This window comes from Brachyhypopomus gauderio, unplaced genomic scaffold, assembly GCF_052324685.1.
Source record: "Brachyhypopomus gauderio isolate BG-103 unplaced genomic scaffold, BGAUD_0.2 sc418, whole genome shotgun sequence".
Lineage (NCBI taxonomy): Eukaryota > Metazoa > Chordata > Actinopteri > Gymnotiformes > Hypopomidae > Brachyhypopomus > Brachyhypopomus gauderio.
Window position 1 is genome coordinate 20,001 of NW_027507239.1, and position 16,863 is coordinate 36,863.

Here is a 16,863-nt window from a genome sequence, read left to right on the forward strand (position 1 = left end):
ACAATGGGCATGTTTTCCATTTGCCTACATATGCATTTATCTGCCTTGCTGTACACTCATCCCACGCTCCATGTGGCCTTCCCCATCCTGAGGTTATGTATACACATTTACCCCCCATGCATGCTTTGCAGTAAGCCCAACAGAAAACATAAGATGCAAATGCCATTCCTAAAGGGGGAGGGGACGGGACGCCGGCCCCGCGAGTCTCCGCCCACTCTCCCGTCCCTGGGCCTGCCCCCTGGCCGCCCAGCGGAGATCCTCTTAAACCATGGCTCGCTGCTCCTCCAGGTGGTCTGGGGTGCGTCGGCAAGCAGCGAGGACCGTGGCAGCCCTTGATCTTCCCTAGCTGGTCCCGGCACCCCCCTCCGAATGGCGGCGGGCTGCATACGTTCGCTGTCGGGCTTCCACCAGTGTCTTTTTGCCCCGGAGTGGCAGCTCCAACCGCTTCCCCACCAGCAGGTTCCTTGCGGCCCAGATGGCGTCTTTAATGCTGTTTAAGGTGGGCCAGAGCATCTCAAACACGGCTGGTGTCACGTGTCGGCCCCAGCCCACCCCGTTTACTGCTTTCCAGTAATCCAGCATGGGGTCCGCACCTGCTGGCAGGCTCGGGCACCACAGGGTGCCGGTTATTGACCAGAGATCTCGGGCTGCGCTGCACTCCCAGAGCGCGTGCCTCACGGTCTCGGGCGCGCCACACCCGGGCCGCGGGCAGATGGGGTTCCTGGCCATGCCTCGGGAGTGCATCACGGCCCTCGCCGGGAGGATCTCATGGGCAGCCATCCATGACAGGTCCTTGTGGGCGTTGAGGAGAGCAGGGTGTGCGGCATTGCGCCACACCACCCTGGACTCGGCCTCCCCGAGTCCCTGGACCCGCAGCACCGGCTCCCGTCCCTGTACACAAGATAGGATGGCTTTGTGGTTAGTCAGTACTTGTCTGGCTTCCCCTTCCAGTTTGAAGTTTTGCATGAAGCGTGGGATAAAAGCATAGCACTTTACCAAATTAAAACTCACAGGTGTTCGCAGGTCTACATTAACCAATTTCAAGCGGCGTAGGTATGTTCCCAGATGGAATTTTACCCATGCTCCAGTTTTGCTCTCGCTTGTTGCATACTTAAAATGTGTGGCTATGAAGCAGCTACCTAAAAACAGATAAAAATCAGGCACCCCTTTCCCACCATTCTCCGGTCTTCGTTTCACCACTTCTCTTCTTAGACGTTCCCATTTGGATCCCCATAAAAAGTAAAACATGGCACGTTCCATTGCTAAGATCACTGCTCTCGGAGGCATAAAAACAGCAGATGTTAGTAAAAACAAGGGTAGAATCACTGCTTTTATGATCAATATTTTCCCTTCCCATGTCAAATGTCGGAGGGACCACAGGCCCAGCTTTTGTCTGGCCTTACTTAAAAGTCCGGCCCAATTGCCTGTCCCCTTGACCTCCTCATCAAAGTATACCCCAAGGATCTTGATGTCTGCCCGCTGCACATGTACTTCCACACCCTGCAATTTTTCCTTCCCCCATGGCCCAAACATCTTTGCTATAGATTTACTCCTGTTCAATTTCGCCCCTGAAGCTTTGCCAAACCAATCAGTCAGTTCAAATACCCTTTGTACAGAGTGTGTGTTTGTACATAGTACGTTTACATCATCCATGTAAAGCACACATCGTGATTCCTGTCCCTCCCCTCCCGGTATATGCATGCCTTTTATCCAGGCATCTTGTCTTAAGATCTGTGCGAGTGGTTCGATGCAGGCAACATACAGCAAGGAGGATAACGGGCAGCCCTGACGGACACCGCGATTTAAATTTATCGCTTTTGATGGTCTCCCGTTTACCATAATCCTGCTAGTTATGTCGTTGTACAGTAATCCCACCCATTTTATCAGCCTCCCAGGAAAGCCCACTTTTTGCAGTACCTGTAACAGGTACTGGTGCGAGACCCGATCAAACGCTTTTTCGAAATCCAGATTTAACACTATGAGCCTCATTTGTCTGTCCCTCGCATGACAGATGGTGTCTCTGATCAGTATTAGGCCATCGGTGATCCTCCTTCCTGGTACTGCACACGCCTGGTCTGGGTGAATAAAATCCTTTAAAACAGTAGACATGCGTAATGCTAAAATTTTGCTAAAAAGTTTAAGATCCACATTTAAAAGAGTGATCGGTCTCCAGTTTTTCAAATTTTTTCTATCCCCTTTCTTAAATAAAAGCGTTACAAGACCCTCTGTGAAAGCCCTTGGCAGTTCAGTTAAGTTATCCAGTTCTCTAAATACCTCTAAAATGTCCTGTTTTAAAATATCCCAGAATGTCCTATAAAATTCGCATGGCAATCCGTCTGCTCCCGGCGTTTTGCCAGCTTTAAAGCTTTTCATGCTATTATCTAGCTCCAATTCTGTGATGTCCTTCACTAACGTGTCTGCATTTGCAATTCGCGATGTCATCTTACCTAACACTTCTCTCATTACATTATAATTTATTGGCTCAGCGGCATATAGATTTGTATAAAAATCCTCCACTGCTGTCATTATGTTTTCCATTCCGCTTATCTTTTTACCATTGTCCGTGTGTAACTCCGTTAGAGGTGTGTTTTTTTCCATCACCCGCTTAAAAAAGAATCTAGTACATTTCTCATCAGATTCAAGCTTTTCTGCCTTTGCCCTTAAAATAATCCCTTTGCTTTGTGCCGTTGCCAACTCACGCATTTCCTTCTTCACTTCTTCTATTTCCATGCTAAAATCGTGCCCATTATTAACCAGGTTAAAATATCGCTGGAGGCGCTTTTGTAAGCCAGCCATTTGCCGGCGTTCCTTTACTTTTTGGCGTCGCCCCACTCTTTGGAAAAACTCTGCCGCTTTTTGTTTCACCATAATCCACCATTCTAACTTTGTATCACACAGGTCTTGTAGTGACTTCCAAGACTCATATTCTTCTCTAAACTCTGCCTGTACTGTCTTCTCTGCCAAAGCTGTGCAATTTAGTTTCCATGTGCCCGTCCCTCTTAACCCACCATCCCCTAGTGTGAGTGCACTCCTCAAAAGAGCATGGTCAGAGAAAAAGACAGGTGTTATTGATGCCTCCATAACCTTACACCCTCTTATGAAAACATAATCAATTCGGGAAGCCCTAGTGCCATCCGGGCTTCTCCATGTAAACCCGGGATCGCGTGGCCTTGTACTTTTAAAACTGTCTACCAATTTAAAATCAGTTAAAATCCCCTTTAAACACCGTGATGTTTTATCCAATTTAACGTCTGTCCCTTTTCTCAGTCTTCCTGTTTCCTCTAATATGCAGTTAAAATCCCCTCCCACTATTAGCGGCATATTCCCTACTAAATGCATCTGTAATGTTTCTAGCTGTTCATGTCTCTCATGTTTTTCTGTAAAACCATATATGTTTAAGACCTTGAAAACTGTGCCTAAAAAACTTAAAACCATTAGCATGATTCGCCCTTCTTGTATAATGGTCACCTCTTGTATGATTAGGTCAGGGTTTTTCACTAAAATGGCCACTCCATCTGCCTTGTTTGCATTTGAGCCACTCCATACTGATTGCCCCACCCGCCACTTTTCTTCCCACTGCCTGTATGATTTCATATATGGTAAGGCACATTCCTGTAGTAAAATAATGTCAGCCTTCTCTTTACTTAAAAACTGTAAAATGTTTTCAGCTCTTAACAGCGATCTAATGCTTCTTACATTGATTGTGGATATGGTAAGTGTCATAATGATGTTGAGTAAAGTAACCCACAAGGTAAGACTATTTCCCATGATTAATAATGGTGTGTTCTTCTTGCTTTTCAGATGGAGATTCTGACGGGCATGTACAGAGGCTGAGACACGACTGGCAACGCCAAGGAGGACCAAACCACAAAACTGCCGCATTTCACTGATAAGAACAGATACTACACTTGATCTTAGCCAAAAGGCCGAGAAGCGATAACCTGAAATGGGCGCTGGACCGGGCACCGGCCTCGCAGGCAGGGAGGCCTCCTCCGTGGCATACCCGCCCTTCCCCCCTCTTCCAGACACCCACCGAGCCACTCCCAGCCCCCGCCCTAAGTTTATACATTCTCGTTGTACGGATTGTTGCGGCCCCGCCCGGAGGCAGAGCGCTCCAAAAAATCACTTTGACTCTTTGACGTTCCCCTCCACGGAAATCTTTAGTAAAAGGCGAAAGATTTGTGCGTGAATGAAGAGAAACCCGAGCTATAGCCGTGTACGCTCAGGCGTCCCGCCACGCCAACAAAGAGCCTAGCTCGTTTGTTCGCGGTAACAAGGGAGGAGCCTGCGAGGCTGTGGCTTGCTTGTTGCAAACAACAGGGCTGGCAGGCAATGAGAGAGAGAGAGAAAACAGGAACAATTTCAAAAAAAAAAAAAAAAAAAAAAAAAAAAGAACAAAAACGGAGGGAAAACTGCAAACAGCCGAAAGGGGAGTGGCCTCCGCTCTCACTGCATTTGTGACCAGCTGACAATTGCAGGCAGACAGACAGAGACCACTCACCCCTTCATTCTTGCCTATTTAAGGAGTGGAGTGAGCTGCTTTGTTTTATTTATTTATTCATTTTGGCTGCTCCCTCACATGGACAGACAGACAGACAAATCAATAAATATATATACATATTATATATATATATATATATATATATATATATATATATACACACACACACACACACACACACACACACACACACACACACACACACACACCAAATAAATAAATAAATACATTCATTCATTCATTAAAATAAAACAGGCTGATCATACCAAACAGCAACAAACTCTTTTTTTCACACAAGCTTAGGAAGGTGCACCGTTCCTGGAGGTACTGCAATACCAGGTCGATGCGTGGGGCGAACGGGGCAAGCCCCTGTTTCGCCTCCCTGTTCTAAAAATCCATTTAATATGAAGTCCTCGTATAGAGGACGTATCAGATATTAAACTGATAAGAACAGATTTTTTTTTTTTTTTTTTTTTGACAATGTTTATTGATACTTTACACCAATAAATACAACGTCACTTATATGTTAAAAGACAGCATACACATTAGATAAAAAAGATGGTTAAAAGACATAATAGTCATGCATTTTAAAACCATTCTTACAATCTTTTCACTTTTAAAAGCCACATCCTTACATCTGTTAAAACAGTACATAAAAAGGTTTTTATTATAGAAGCATTTTAAAATGCCTTTAAAAGTCCAAAACAGTTTAATATCATAAAACCTTTTCAATGTCAGATTCACTACTTTGTACATTGTCTTTTTCAGATATATTGCAACCCCTGCCCAGAACCACGAAGAGAGAGGAAGGCAGAGATGACGCCAGCCGGGAGGTGAGGTGCGTACGTCCGCAGCTCCTCCCGCCCTCCGTCGAGGCCCCTTCCTGTGCGTCTCCAGAGGAAGTCCTCCCCTGTGCCCGCTGTCTCCTTTCAGGCATCCATGTCCCCTCAGGAAACGTCGGCGGGAGCCCCGGTCGGTGGTGGCAGGGACCTCCCTGCGTGTGACCTCGGCCCCCTCCTCCAAATGGCGACGTCCGGCGCCACCTGCAGCGTTGTAGTTGCCATCTTTTTCATAGCGTGGAGGGGCACCGTGACGCGCTTCCCCACCAGCAGGTTGCGGGAGGTCCACAGTGCGGCCGTCACGCTTGTGAGGGCGAGCCAGAGTGTCTTGAATTCATCTGATGGCAACTTTTCTACACCCTGGCCCACCCCGTTCACCGCTACCCGGTAAACTTGCGGGAGGACCTCCCCTGCTGGCAGGCTTGGGCATTTCAGGGGGCCGATCGCGGCCCACAGGTCCCTGGCCACGCTGCACTCCCAAAGGACGTGCCGCACGGTCTCAGGCTGGCCGCAGCCTGGCCGTGGGCACACTGCCGTTGCCCCCATGCCCCGGGAGTGCATCACCGCCCGGACCGGGAGGACTTCATGGGCCACCATCCAGGTAAGGTCCTTCTGTTTGTTCCGGAGGGCCGGGTGGGCTGCATTTGCCCACACTCTTCGAGCCTCCGCCGTTGTCATCCCCACCACTCTGCTCACCTCCTCGCGGTCCTGAACAAGGGAGACCAAAGTTTTTGCGTTCGTTAGTTCCTGAATCGTGCACTTTTCTAAATTGTATTTTGTTAAAAACTTTTTAATAAAAAGGTAATCATGTGGCAGTTTAAAAGACACTGGTGTTCTAAGATCTGGTTTTAAAATGCCTAATTTGTACAAATAAGACCCCATCCAGAACCGAGCCATAATGGCTGTCTTGGTCCTGGATGGGGATGTTGCGTATGCTATATGTGCTGCAACGAATTTGCTGCCTAAAAACAGGTGGGGGTCTGGGAGCCCTTTCCCTCCGTTTTCAGGCCTCTTCTTTACTGTTTCTCTCCTTAGGCGCTCCCACTTGGACCCCCACAGGAAATAGAAAATTGCCCGGTCCAATCCTAAAAGAAAGCTCCTTGGAGGACTAAAAACAGAGCACAGTAATAAAAGCAAAGGTAAAATCACTGCTTTTATTACTAAAATTTTCCCTTCCAGAGTCAATTGTCGTAATCCCCACAGTCCAAGTCTCTGTCTTACTTTCCCTAAAGTTGTTGTCCAATTTCCACTCCCTCCTCCTGCCCGGTCAAATTTCACCCCTAAAATCCTGATATTTGTTTCTTTAAAATTTACCCCTAAAACAGTTGGTATGTTCGTCCATGGTCCGAAGAGCTGTGCCTCAGTCTTGTCTCGGTTCAGTTTGGCTCCAGAGGCCCTCCCAAACCATTCTGTTACCTCTAGGGTCCTCTGGGCCGACACCATGTCTGTGCATAAAACTGTCACGTCGTCCATATATAATGAACATGTCACCGTCAGTCCCCCTGGCAGAGTCAGTCCATTGATCCATTGGTCCCTTCTCAAGATTTGCGCCAGTGGTTCCATGCATGTGACGAACAGGAGCGGGGATAAGGGACAACCCTGCCGTACTCCTGAGCGAATAGTAATCGCCTTGGAGAGGTGCCCATTTACCAGAATTCTGCTATTGATGTCGTTATACAACAGGCCCACCCATGCTATAAACCTCCCCGGGAACCCCATCTTTTGCAGTACCTGAAACAGGTACTGGTGTGAGACCCGATCGAAAGCTTTTTCGAAATCTAAATTTAATGCTAATAACCGAATGTTTCTGTCTCTCACATAACAGATGGAGTCACGGATCAGGATCAAGTTGTCCGTGATCCTCCGCCCCGGCACTGCGCAAACTTGATCTGGGTGGATCACGTCTTCTAAAACCAATGACATCCGTCTTGCTAAAATTCTACTAAAAAGCTTACAATCAACATTTAAAAGTGTGATGGGTCTCCAATTTCGGATCTCTGATTTTTCCCCTTTTTTGTGTAACAGAGTCACTATCCCTGACCTAAAACTGTCAGGTAAAACGTCAGAAGTCTGGAAGTCTGTGAAAATACATAAAAGGTCCCCTACTAAAATGTCCCAAAAGGTTTTGTAAAACTCCACGGGGAGCCCATCCTCTCCCGGGGACTTCCCTGTTTTAAAACCTTTTAAAACATTTTGTAGTTCTTCAGTCGTAAAATCTGTAGTTAAAAGTTCCTTGTCTTTAATTGTATTTTCCAATAAATTTGTCACTTCTTCCATTGTTGTTTTGTGTGTTTGTTTTTCACCATATAAATCTTCATAAAACCTTTCTACCACCCCCATAATCCCATGGTTTGTATCCTGTTTTTTATTCCCATCTTTTACTTCAGTCATCCCCCGGCCCTGGGCCATAGTTTTCTTAAAAAAGTACCGTGTACACTTTTCCCCTTCTTCCAATTCCTGTTCTTTACAAGTCATTATATACTTTTTGCTCATCTCCTCTGTTAAAAGCATCATCTCTTCCTTTACTTTCTTTATTTCCTCTTTAAAATCATACCCATGATTTACCAAATTAAAATACCTCTGCAGCCGTTTTTGCAGCCCCAACATGCGTCTTTCCTGTTTCTTCTTTTTAAAGCTTCCCACCCTTCTAAAAAAAGTCTTGGTCCTCCCCTTCACCATCTCCCACCATTGTGCTCGTGTACTGTACAAGTCTTGGAGGGACTGCCAAAGCTTGTACTGCTCCCTGTATTCTTCTCTTACTTCCTCTTCCAGCAACAGGGAACAGTTTAGCTTCCACAGCCCTCCCCCTATCGTCACATCTGTGGGGAAAGAAAGGGTGCAAGACAGTAAGGCGTGGTCTGAGAAAAACATGGGGATCAATCTAGCATCTGATGGCGGGCAGTCACGTGTAAAAATGTAGTCAATTCTGGAGGCCCGGGAACCATCACCACTCGACCAGGTGAAGCCCTCCTCCTGTGGATGCATGGTCCGGTAACAGTCGACTAATTTAAAATCCACTTTCAGGTTGGTCAACCTCCCAGACGTTTTATCTAGTTTAAAACCATCTCCAACGTTTTTCCTGTCTTTGCCAGTTAAAACACAGTTAAAATCCCCACCCACTATCAAAGGGACCCTCCCCAGCATGTGGGGCTGCAAATCCCCAAACAATTCGTACCTCTCTTCTTTTTCATTAAAACCATACACATTTAAAACCTTAAAATCCCTCCCTAAAAAATGCAAATTTGCTAAAAGGGCCCGCCCATCCCTCACCACGGTGCAGTCCTTCACCATTATCCTAGAGTTCCTAATTAAAATTGCCACACCATCAGCCTTGTTGTAGTGCGATCCGCTCCAGAGGGAGGGACCTGCAGCCCAGCGCTGCTCCCACTCTCTGTAGGATTTCATAAATGGGATCGCACACTCTTGTAATAAAAACACATCTGCATTAACTGTTTCTAAAAAAGATAGAATACTCTGTGCTCTTAGAGGTGCCTTCACACTTCTCACATTTATAGTGGCGATTGTGAGAGACATGAGCACGTTTAAAAGAAGGAAAAACCCCAACATCCTGGACATAACAAAAGTACTATATTTTGATCCAATAAAACCCATTAAACCTCATTAAAACTAGTCATCTTCTTCAATTCCTAAAACCACCTCCATTGTTTTTCTGCTGGGGTGGAAGAAGTCCAGGACCGGGGGGTACTCTACCTCAGTTCTGTCAGGGGTTGAGGTTCTCTCCCTCCCTGGTAGGTGTAAAAAGGACACCTCGTTGGGGGAGCCCCCCGGCCAGCAAGGGTCTGACCTCTCTGATGGAGGAGTTTCCTCTTCCGCCGCGGCTCGTTGTTTTTTCTCTGTCTCCTCTGCTAAAGGTGATTCCGCCGGTCTTTTCCCCACCTGTACACTTGGGATCCAAGTGTCCAGTTCACTCTCTGAAATGTGCATGCTTGTTTCTCCTACTATTTGGGGTGAGAGAGAAAGAGAAAAAGAAACATTTTCCCCCACCCACCCTTCTTCCCTGCTTTTTTCACCCTGTTCGGAGTGTGGTTTTACCTCTGGGTCTTTTTGTTTGTCTGCCATTTTATTTGTGACCACACTGTCCTCCGCCATTTTGTCTCCTTTTGCCTCTTTACTTTGCCCCACCCCTTTGTCCTGTTCCCCTCCCCCTCCCTCCTGTCTGTGAAAGGCCGGCCCCTTTCTTACCTGTTCGGTTTTTTCCTGGGCTTGGGGAGGGGGTGGAGTTTTTCTTGCCGGTTCCGCCCTTGGCTCCTCCCCTTCCTGCTTCTTCTCCCCAGCCATCTTGTCCCCTTGTTCGCCATGCTGGGCGGCCATCTTGGTCTTCCTAAGTTTGTTGGCAAATGATTGCGGGCAGTCTCTGAAGAGGTGGTTTTCTGCTCCACAGAGATTGCACCTTCTGCCATTTGGGCACTTCTCAAAGGTGTGCCCAGTTTCTCTACACTTGCCACAGAAAACCTTTGTGCATACCTCTGCTAGGTGCCCCATCTCCCCACACCTTCTACAAACTTTGGGCATCCCCGGGTAAAAAATATATCCTCTGTTTTCCCCCAACACCATTGTCTGCGGCAAGTGCTTCATCCCCATATACCCACTTACGTCTTCCCAAAGTTTTATTGGTACTCGCCAAGAACATGTCCAAATTCCATCTTCATCCAGTTCCTTTGTTGCATTCCCTGTTACTGTACAAAATCTTCCAAGCCATGCACAAATATCTTCCGAACTCACTGTCTCATTAAACATTCTAACCATTACTACTTTCTTTGTATAGTCAGTTAACTTTTCTATTTTAAACAGTTCAAAGTGTACTTTCATTTCTTGTATTCTAGTCCAATATGTGTTCATCAAGGCAGCAGTGCAAAAACTAATGTCAAAACCCTTGTTCTGTGGTAGTGCTATGATACAATTTAATTCTATGGGGCTGACCCCAAGAATCCCCTGTACATATTTTCTAGAGAAATCTAGCCTGGATGGTGCTGTTATCCCATCTTGCCGTGGGATGAAGGCGAAGCGCACACTGTGGTGCCTCCTAATGCCGGCACGGGCAGCCGACATGGTGGAGGCACCACCACTTTAACTTTTACACTAAAAATTCAATAAATAGTTCAATAAATAGCTAAAATCAGTATAAAAGTTGTAAAAAGGTTCAAAACAAGTCTAAAAGCGGATTTAAGAACAAATTTTAGTTTAAACCTTAAAATAAAAGGGTTTCCTAAAACAGTTCTAAAATCCACTTACCTTGCTTTTTGAACCGTGAAGATAGCCACACTAACCGTGTAGAAGAAAAGTTGTCCTTTGTAGCTTTCAGCAAACCGCCTTCCGCTCCAAAGGTCGATCCCAGTCTCGTCCTCTTGATCTTAGCCAAAAGGCCGAGAAGCGATAACCTGAAATGGGCGCTGGACCGGGCACCGGCCTCGCAGGCAGGGAGGCCTCCTCCGTGGCATACCCGCCCTTCCCCCCTCTTCCAGACACCCACCGAGCCACTCCCAGCCCCCGCCCTAAGTTTATACATTCTCGTTGTACGGATTGTTGCGGCCCCGCCCGGAGGCAGAGCGCTCCAAAAAATCACTTTGACTCTTTGACGTTCCCCTCCACGGAAATCTTTAGTAAAAGGCGAAAGATTTGTGCGTGAATGAAGAGAAACCCGAGCTATAGCCGTGTACGCTCAGGCGTCCCGCCACGCCAACAAAGAGCCTAGCTCGTTTGTTCGCGGTAACAAGGGAGGAGCCTGCGAGGCTGTGGCTTGCTTGTTGCAAACAACAGGGCTGGCAGGCAATGAGAGAGAGAGAGAAAACAGGAACAATTTCAAAAAAAAAAAAAAAAAAAAAAAAAAAGAACAAAAACGGAGGGAAAACTGCAAACAGCCGAAAGGGGAGTGGCCTCCGCTCTCACTGCATTTGTGACCAGCTGACAATTGCAGGCAGACAGACAGAGACCACTCACCCCTTCATTCTTGCCTATTTAAGGAGTGGAGTGAGCTGCTTTGTTTTATTTATTTATTCATTTTGGCTGCTCCCTCACATGGACAGACAGACAGACAAATCAATAAATATATATACATATTATATATATATATATATATATATATATATATACACACACACACACACACACACACACACACACACACACACACACACACACCAAATAAATAAATAAATACATTCATTCATTCATTAAAATAAAACAGGCTGATCATACCAAACAGCAACAAACTCTTTTTTTCACACAAGCTTAGGAAGGTGCACCGTTCCTGGAGGTACTGCAATACCAGGTCGATGCGTGGGGCGAACGGGGCAAGCCCCTGTTTCGCCTCCCTGTTCTAAAAATCCATTTAATATGAAGTCCTCGTATAGAGGACGTATCAGATATTAAACTGATAAGAACAGATACTACACTTGATCTTAGCCAAAAGGCCGAGAAGCGATAACCTGAAATGGGCGCTGGACCGGGCACCGGCCTCGCAGGCAGGGAGGCCTCCTCCGTGGCATACCCGCCCTTCCCCCCTCTTCCAGACACCCACCGAGCCACTCCCAGCCCCCGCCCTAAGTTTATACATTCTCGTTGTACGGATTGTTGCGGCCCCGCCCGGAGGCAGAGCGCTCCAAAAAATCACTTTGACTCTTTGACGTTCCCCTCCACGGAAATCTTTAGTAAAAGGCGAAAGATTTGTGCGTGAATGAAGAGAAACCCGAGCTATAGCCGTGTACGCTCAGGCGTCCCGCCACGCCAACAAAGAGCCTAGCTCGTTTGTTCGCGGTAACAAGGGAGGAGCCTGCGAGGCTGTGGCTTGCTTGTTGCAAACAACAGGGCTGGCAGGCAATGAGAGAGAGAGAGAAAACAGGAACAATTTCAAAAAAAAAAAAAAAAAAAAAAAAAAAAGAACAAAAACGGAGGGAAAACTGCAAACAGCCGAAAGGGGAGTGGCCTCCGCTCTCACTGCATTTGTGACCAGCTGACAATTGCAGGCAGACAGACAGAGACCACTCACCCCTTCATTCTTGCCTATTTAAGGAGTGGAGTGAGCTGCTTTGTTTTATTTATTTATTCATTTTGGCTGCTCCCTCACATGGACAGACAGACAGACAAATCAATAAATATATATACATATTATATATATATATATATATATATATATATATATATATACACACACACACACACACACACACACACACACACACACACACACACACACACCAAATAAATAAATAAATACATTCATTCATTCATTAAAATAAAACAGGCTGATCATACCAAACAGCAACAAACTCTTTTTTTCACACAAGCTTAGGAAGGTGCACCGTTCCTGGAGGTACTGCAATACCAGGTCGATGCGTGGGGCGAACGGGGCAAGCCCCTGTTTCGCCTCCCTGTTCTAAAAATCCATTTAATATGAAGTCCTCGTATAGAGGACGTATCAGATATTAAACTGATAAGAACAGATTTTTTTTTTTTTTTTTTTTTGACAATGTTTATTGATACTTTACACCAATAAATACAACGTCACTTATATGTTAAAAGACAGCATACACATTAGATAAAAAAGATGGTTAAAAGACATAATAGTCATGCATTTTAAAACCATTCTTACAATCTTTTCACTTTTAAAAGCCACATCCTTACATCTGTTAAAACAGTACATAAAAAGGTTTTTATTATAGAAGCATTTTAAAATGCCTTTAAAAGTCCAAAACAGTTTAATATCATAAAACCTTTTCAATGTCAGATTCACTACTTTGTACATTGTCTTTTTCAGATATATTGCAACCCCTGCCCAGAACCACGAAGAGAGAGGAAGGCAGAGATGACGCCAGCCGGGAGGTGAGGTGCGTACGTCCGCAGCTCCTCCCGCCCTCCGTCGAGGCCCCTTCCTGTGCGTCTCCAGAGGAAGTCCTCCCCTGTGCCCGCTGTCTCCTTTCAGGCATCCATGTCCCCTCAGGAAACGTCGGCGGGAGCCCCGGTCGGTGGTGGCAGGGACCTCCCTGCGTGTGACCTCGGCCCCCTCCTCCAAATGGCGACGTCCGGCGCCACCTGCAGCGTTGTAGTTGCCATCTTTTTCATAGCGTGGAGGGGCACCGTGACGCGCTTCCCCACCAGCAGGTTGCGGGAGGTCCACAGTGCGGCCGTCACGCTTGTGAGGGCGAGCCAGAGTGTCTTGAATTCATCTGATGGCAACTTTTCTACACCCTGGCCCACCCCGTTCACCGCTACCCGGTAAACTTGCGGGAGGACCTCCCCTGCTGGCAGGCTTGGGCATTTCAGGGGGCCGATCGCGGCCCACAGGTCCCTGGCCACGCTGCACTCCCAAAGGACGTGCCGCACGGTCTCAGGCTGGCCGCAGCCTGGCCGTGGGCACACTGCCGTTGCCCCCATGCCCCGGGAGTGCATCACCGCCCGGACCGGGAGGACTTCATGGGCCACCATCCAGGTAAGGTCCTTCTGTTTGTTCCGGAGGGCCGGGTGGGCTGCATTTGCCCACACTCTTCGAGCCTCCGCCGTTGTCATCCCCACCACTCTGCTCACCTCCTCGCGGTCCTGAACAAGGGAGACCAAAGTTTTTGCGTTCGTTAGTTCCTGAATCGTGCACTTTTCTAAATTGTATTTTGTTAAAAACTTTTTAATAAAAAGGTAATCATGTGGCAGTTTAAAAGACACTGGTGTTCTAAGATCTGGTTTTAAAATGCCTAATTTGTACAAATAAGACCCCATCCAGAACCGAGCCATAATGGCTGTCTTGGTCCTGGATGGGGATGTTGCGTATGCTATATGTGCTGCAACGAATTTGCTGCCTAAAAACAGGTGGGGGTCTGGGAGCCCTTTCCCTCCGTTTTCAGGCCTCTTCTTTACTGTTTCTCTCCTTAGGCGCTCCCACTTGGACCCCCACAGGAAATAGAAAATTGCCCGGTCCAATCCTAAAAGAAAGCTCCTTGGAGGACTAAAAACAGAGCACAGTAATAAAAGCAAAGGTAAAATCACTGCTTTTATTACTAAAATTTTCCCTTCCAGAGTCAATTGTCGTAATCCCCACAGTCCAAGTCTCTGTCTTACTTTCCCTAAAGTTGTTGTCCAATTTCCACTCCCTCCTCCTGCCCGGTCAAATTTCACCCCTAAAATCCTGATATTTGTTTCTTTAAAATTTACCCCTAAAACAGTTGGTATGTTCGTCCATGGTCCGAAGAGCTGTGCCTCAGTCTTGTCTCGGTTCAGTTTGGCTCCAGAGGCCCTCCCAAACCATTCTGTTACCTCTAGGGTCCTCTGGGCCGACACCATGTCTGTGCATAAAACTGTCACGTCGTCCATATATAATGAACATGTCACCGTCAGTCCCCCTGGCAGAGTCAGTCCATTGATCCATTGGTCCCTTCTCAAGATTTGCGCCAGTGGTTCCATGCATGTGACGAACAGGAGCGGGGATAAGGGACAACCCTGCCGTACTCCTGAGCGAATAGTAATCGCCTTGGAGAGGTGCCCATTTACCAGAATTCTGCTATTGATGTCGTTATACAACAGGCCCACCCATGCTATAAACCTCCCCGGGAACCCCATCTTTTGCAGTACCTGAAACAGGTACTGGTGTGAGACCCGATCGAAAGCTTTTTCGAAATCTAAATTTAATGCTAATAACCGAATGTTTCTGTCTCTCACATAACAGATGGAGTCACGGATCAGGATCAAGTTGTCCGTGATCCTCCGCCCCGGCACTGCGCAAACTTGATCTGGGTGGATCACGTCTTCTAAAACCAATGACATCCGTCTTGCTAAAATTCTACTAAAAAGCTTACAATCAACATTTAAAAGTGTGATGGGTCTCCAATTTCGGATCTCTGATTTTTCCCCTTTTTTGTGTAACAGAGTCACTATCCCTGACCTAAAACTGTCAGGTAAAACGTCAGAAGTCTGGAAGTCTGTGAAAATACATAAAAGGTCCCCTACTAAAATGTCCCAAAAGGTTTTGTAAAACTCCACGGGGAGCCCATCCTCTCCCGGGGACTTCCCTGTTTTAAAACCTTTTAAAACATTTTGTAGTTCTTCAGTCGTAAAATCTGTAGTTAAAAGTTCCTTGTCTTTAATTGTATTTTCCAATAAATTTGTCACTTCTTCCATTGTTGTTTTGTGTGTTTGTTTTTCACCATATAAATCTTCATAAAACCTTTCTACCACCCCCATAATCCCATGGTTTGTATCCTGTTTTTTATTCCCATCTTTTACTTCAGTCATCCCCCGGCCCTGGGCCATAGTTTTCTTAAAAAAGTACCGTGTACACTTTTCCCCTTCTTCCAATTCCTGTTCTTTACAAGTCATTATATACTTTTTGCTCATCTCCTCTGTTAAAAGCATCATCTCTTCCTTTACTTTCTTTATTTCCTCTTTAAAATCATACCCATGATTTACCAAATTAAAATACCTCTGCAGCCGTTTTTGCAGCCCCAACATGCGTCTTTCCTGTTTCTTCTTTTTAAAGCTTCCCACCCTTCTAAAAAAAGTCTTGGTCCTCCCCTTCACCATCTCCCACCATTGTGCTCGTGTACTGTACAAGTCTTGGAGGGACTGCCAAAGCTTGTACTGCTCCCTGTATTCTTCTCTTACTTCCTCTTCCAGCAACAGGGAACAGTTTAGCTTCCACAGCCCTCCCCCTATCGTCACATCTGTGGGGAAAGAAAGGGTGCAAGACAGTAAGGCGTGGTCTGAGAAAAACATGGGGATCAATCTAGCATCTGATGGCGGGCAGTCACGTGTAAAAATGTAGTCAATTCTGGAGGCCCGGGAACCATCACCACTCGACCAGGTGAAGCCCTCCTCCTGTGGATGCATGGTCCGGTAACAGTCGACTAATTTAAAATCCACTTTCAGGTTGGTCAACCTCCCAGACGTTTTATCTAGTTTAAAACCATCTCCAACGTTTTTCCTGTCTTTGCCAGTTAAAACACAGTTAAAATCCCCACCCACTATCAAAGGGACCCTCCCCAGCATGTGGGGCTGCAAATCCCCAAACAATTCGTACCTCTCTTCTTTTTCATTAAAACCATACACATTTAAAACCTTAAAATCCCTCCCTAAAAAATGCAAATTTGCTAAAAGGGCCCGCCCATCCCTCACCACGGTGCAGTCCTTCACCATTATCCTAGAGTTCCTAATTAAAATTGCCACACCATCAGCCTTGTTGTAGTGCGATCCGCTCCAGAGGGAGGGACCTGCAGCCCAGCGCTGCTCCCACTCTCTGTAGGATTTCATAAATGGGATCGCACACTCTTGTAATAAAAACACATCTGCATTAACTGTTTCTAAAAAAGATAGAATACTCTGTGCTCTTAGAGGTGCCTTCACACTTCTCACATTTATAGTGGCGATTGTGAGAGACATGAGCACGTTTAAAAGAAGGAAAAACCCCAACATCCTGGACATAACAAAAGTACTATATTTTGATCCAATAAAACCCATTAAACCTCATTAAAACTAGTCATCTTCTTCAATTCCTAAAACCACCTCCATTGTTTTTCTGCTGGG

General features: G+C 46.3%; 6 non-coding genes and 1 pseudogene across 6 annotated transcripts; all 7 read right to left on the bottom strand.

The window, feature by feature from the left end:
* Positions 1–3,853: 3,853 nt before the first annotated feature.
* LOC143505894 (U2 spliceosomal RNA) lies at positions 3,854–3,938 on the bottom strand (annotated as a pseudogene).
* A 152-nt stretch (positions 3,939–4,090) lies between these two features.
* On the bottom strand, positions 4,091–4,209 carry LOC143505905 (U5 spliceosomal RNA). Its single transcript, XR_013128045.1, has one exon. It is a non-coding gene; the product is annotated as a U5 spliceosomal RNA (small nuclear RNA).
* Positions 4,210–4,803: 594 nt separating this feature from the next.
* Positions 4,804–4,987, bottom strand: LOC143505887 (U2 spliceosomal RNA). Its single transcript, XR_013128029.1, has one exon. It is a non-coding gene; the product is annotated as a U2 spliceosomal RNA (small nuclear RNA).
* A 5,901-nt stretch (positions 4,988–10,888) lies between these two features.
* LOC143505906 (U5 spliceosomal RNA) lies at positions 10,889–11,007 on the bottom strand. Its single transcript, XR_013128046.1, has one exon. It is a non-coding gene; the product is annotated as a U5 spliceosomal RNA (small nuclear RNA).
* Positions 11,008–11,592: 585 nt separating this feature from the next.
* On the bottom strand, positions 11,593–11,783 carry LOC143505880 (U2 spliceosomal RNA). The gene has a single exon (XR_013128022.1). It is a non-coding gene; the product is annotated as a U2 spliceosomal RNA (small nuclear RNA).
* A 152-nt stretch (positions 11,784–11,935) lies between these two features.
* Positions 11,936–12,054, bottom strand: LOC143505907 (U5 spliceosomal RNA). The gene has a single exon (XR_013128047.1). It is a non-coding gene; the product is annotated as a U5 spliceosomal RNA (small nuclear RNA).
* A 594-nt stretch (positions 12,055–12,648) lies between these two features.
* LOC143505888 (U2 spliceosomal RNA) lies at positions 12,649–12,832 on the bottom strand. The gene has a single exon (XR_013128030.1). It is a non-coding gene; the product is annotated as a U2 spliceosomal RNA (small nuclear RNA).
* Positions 12,833–16,863: the final 4,031 nt, after the last annotated feature.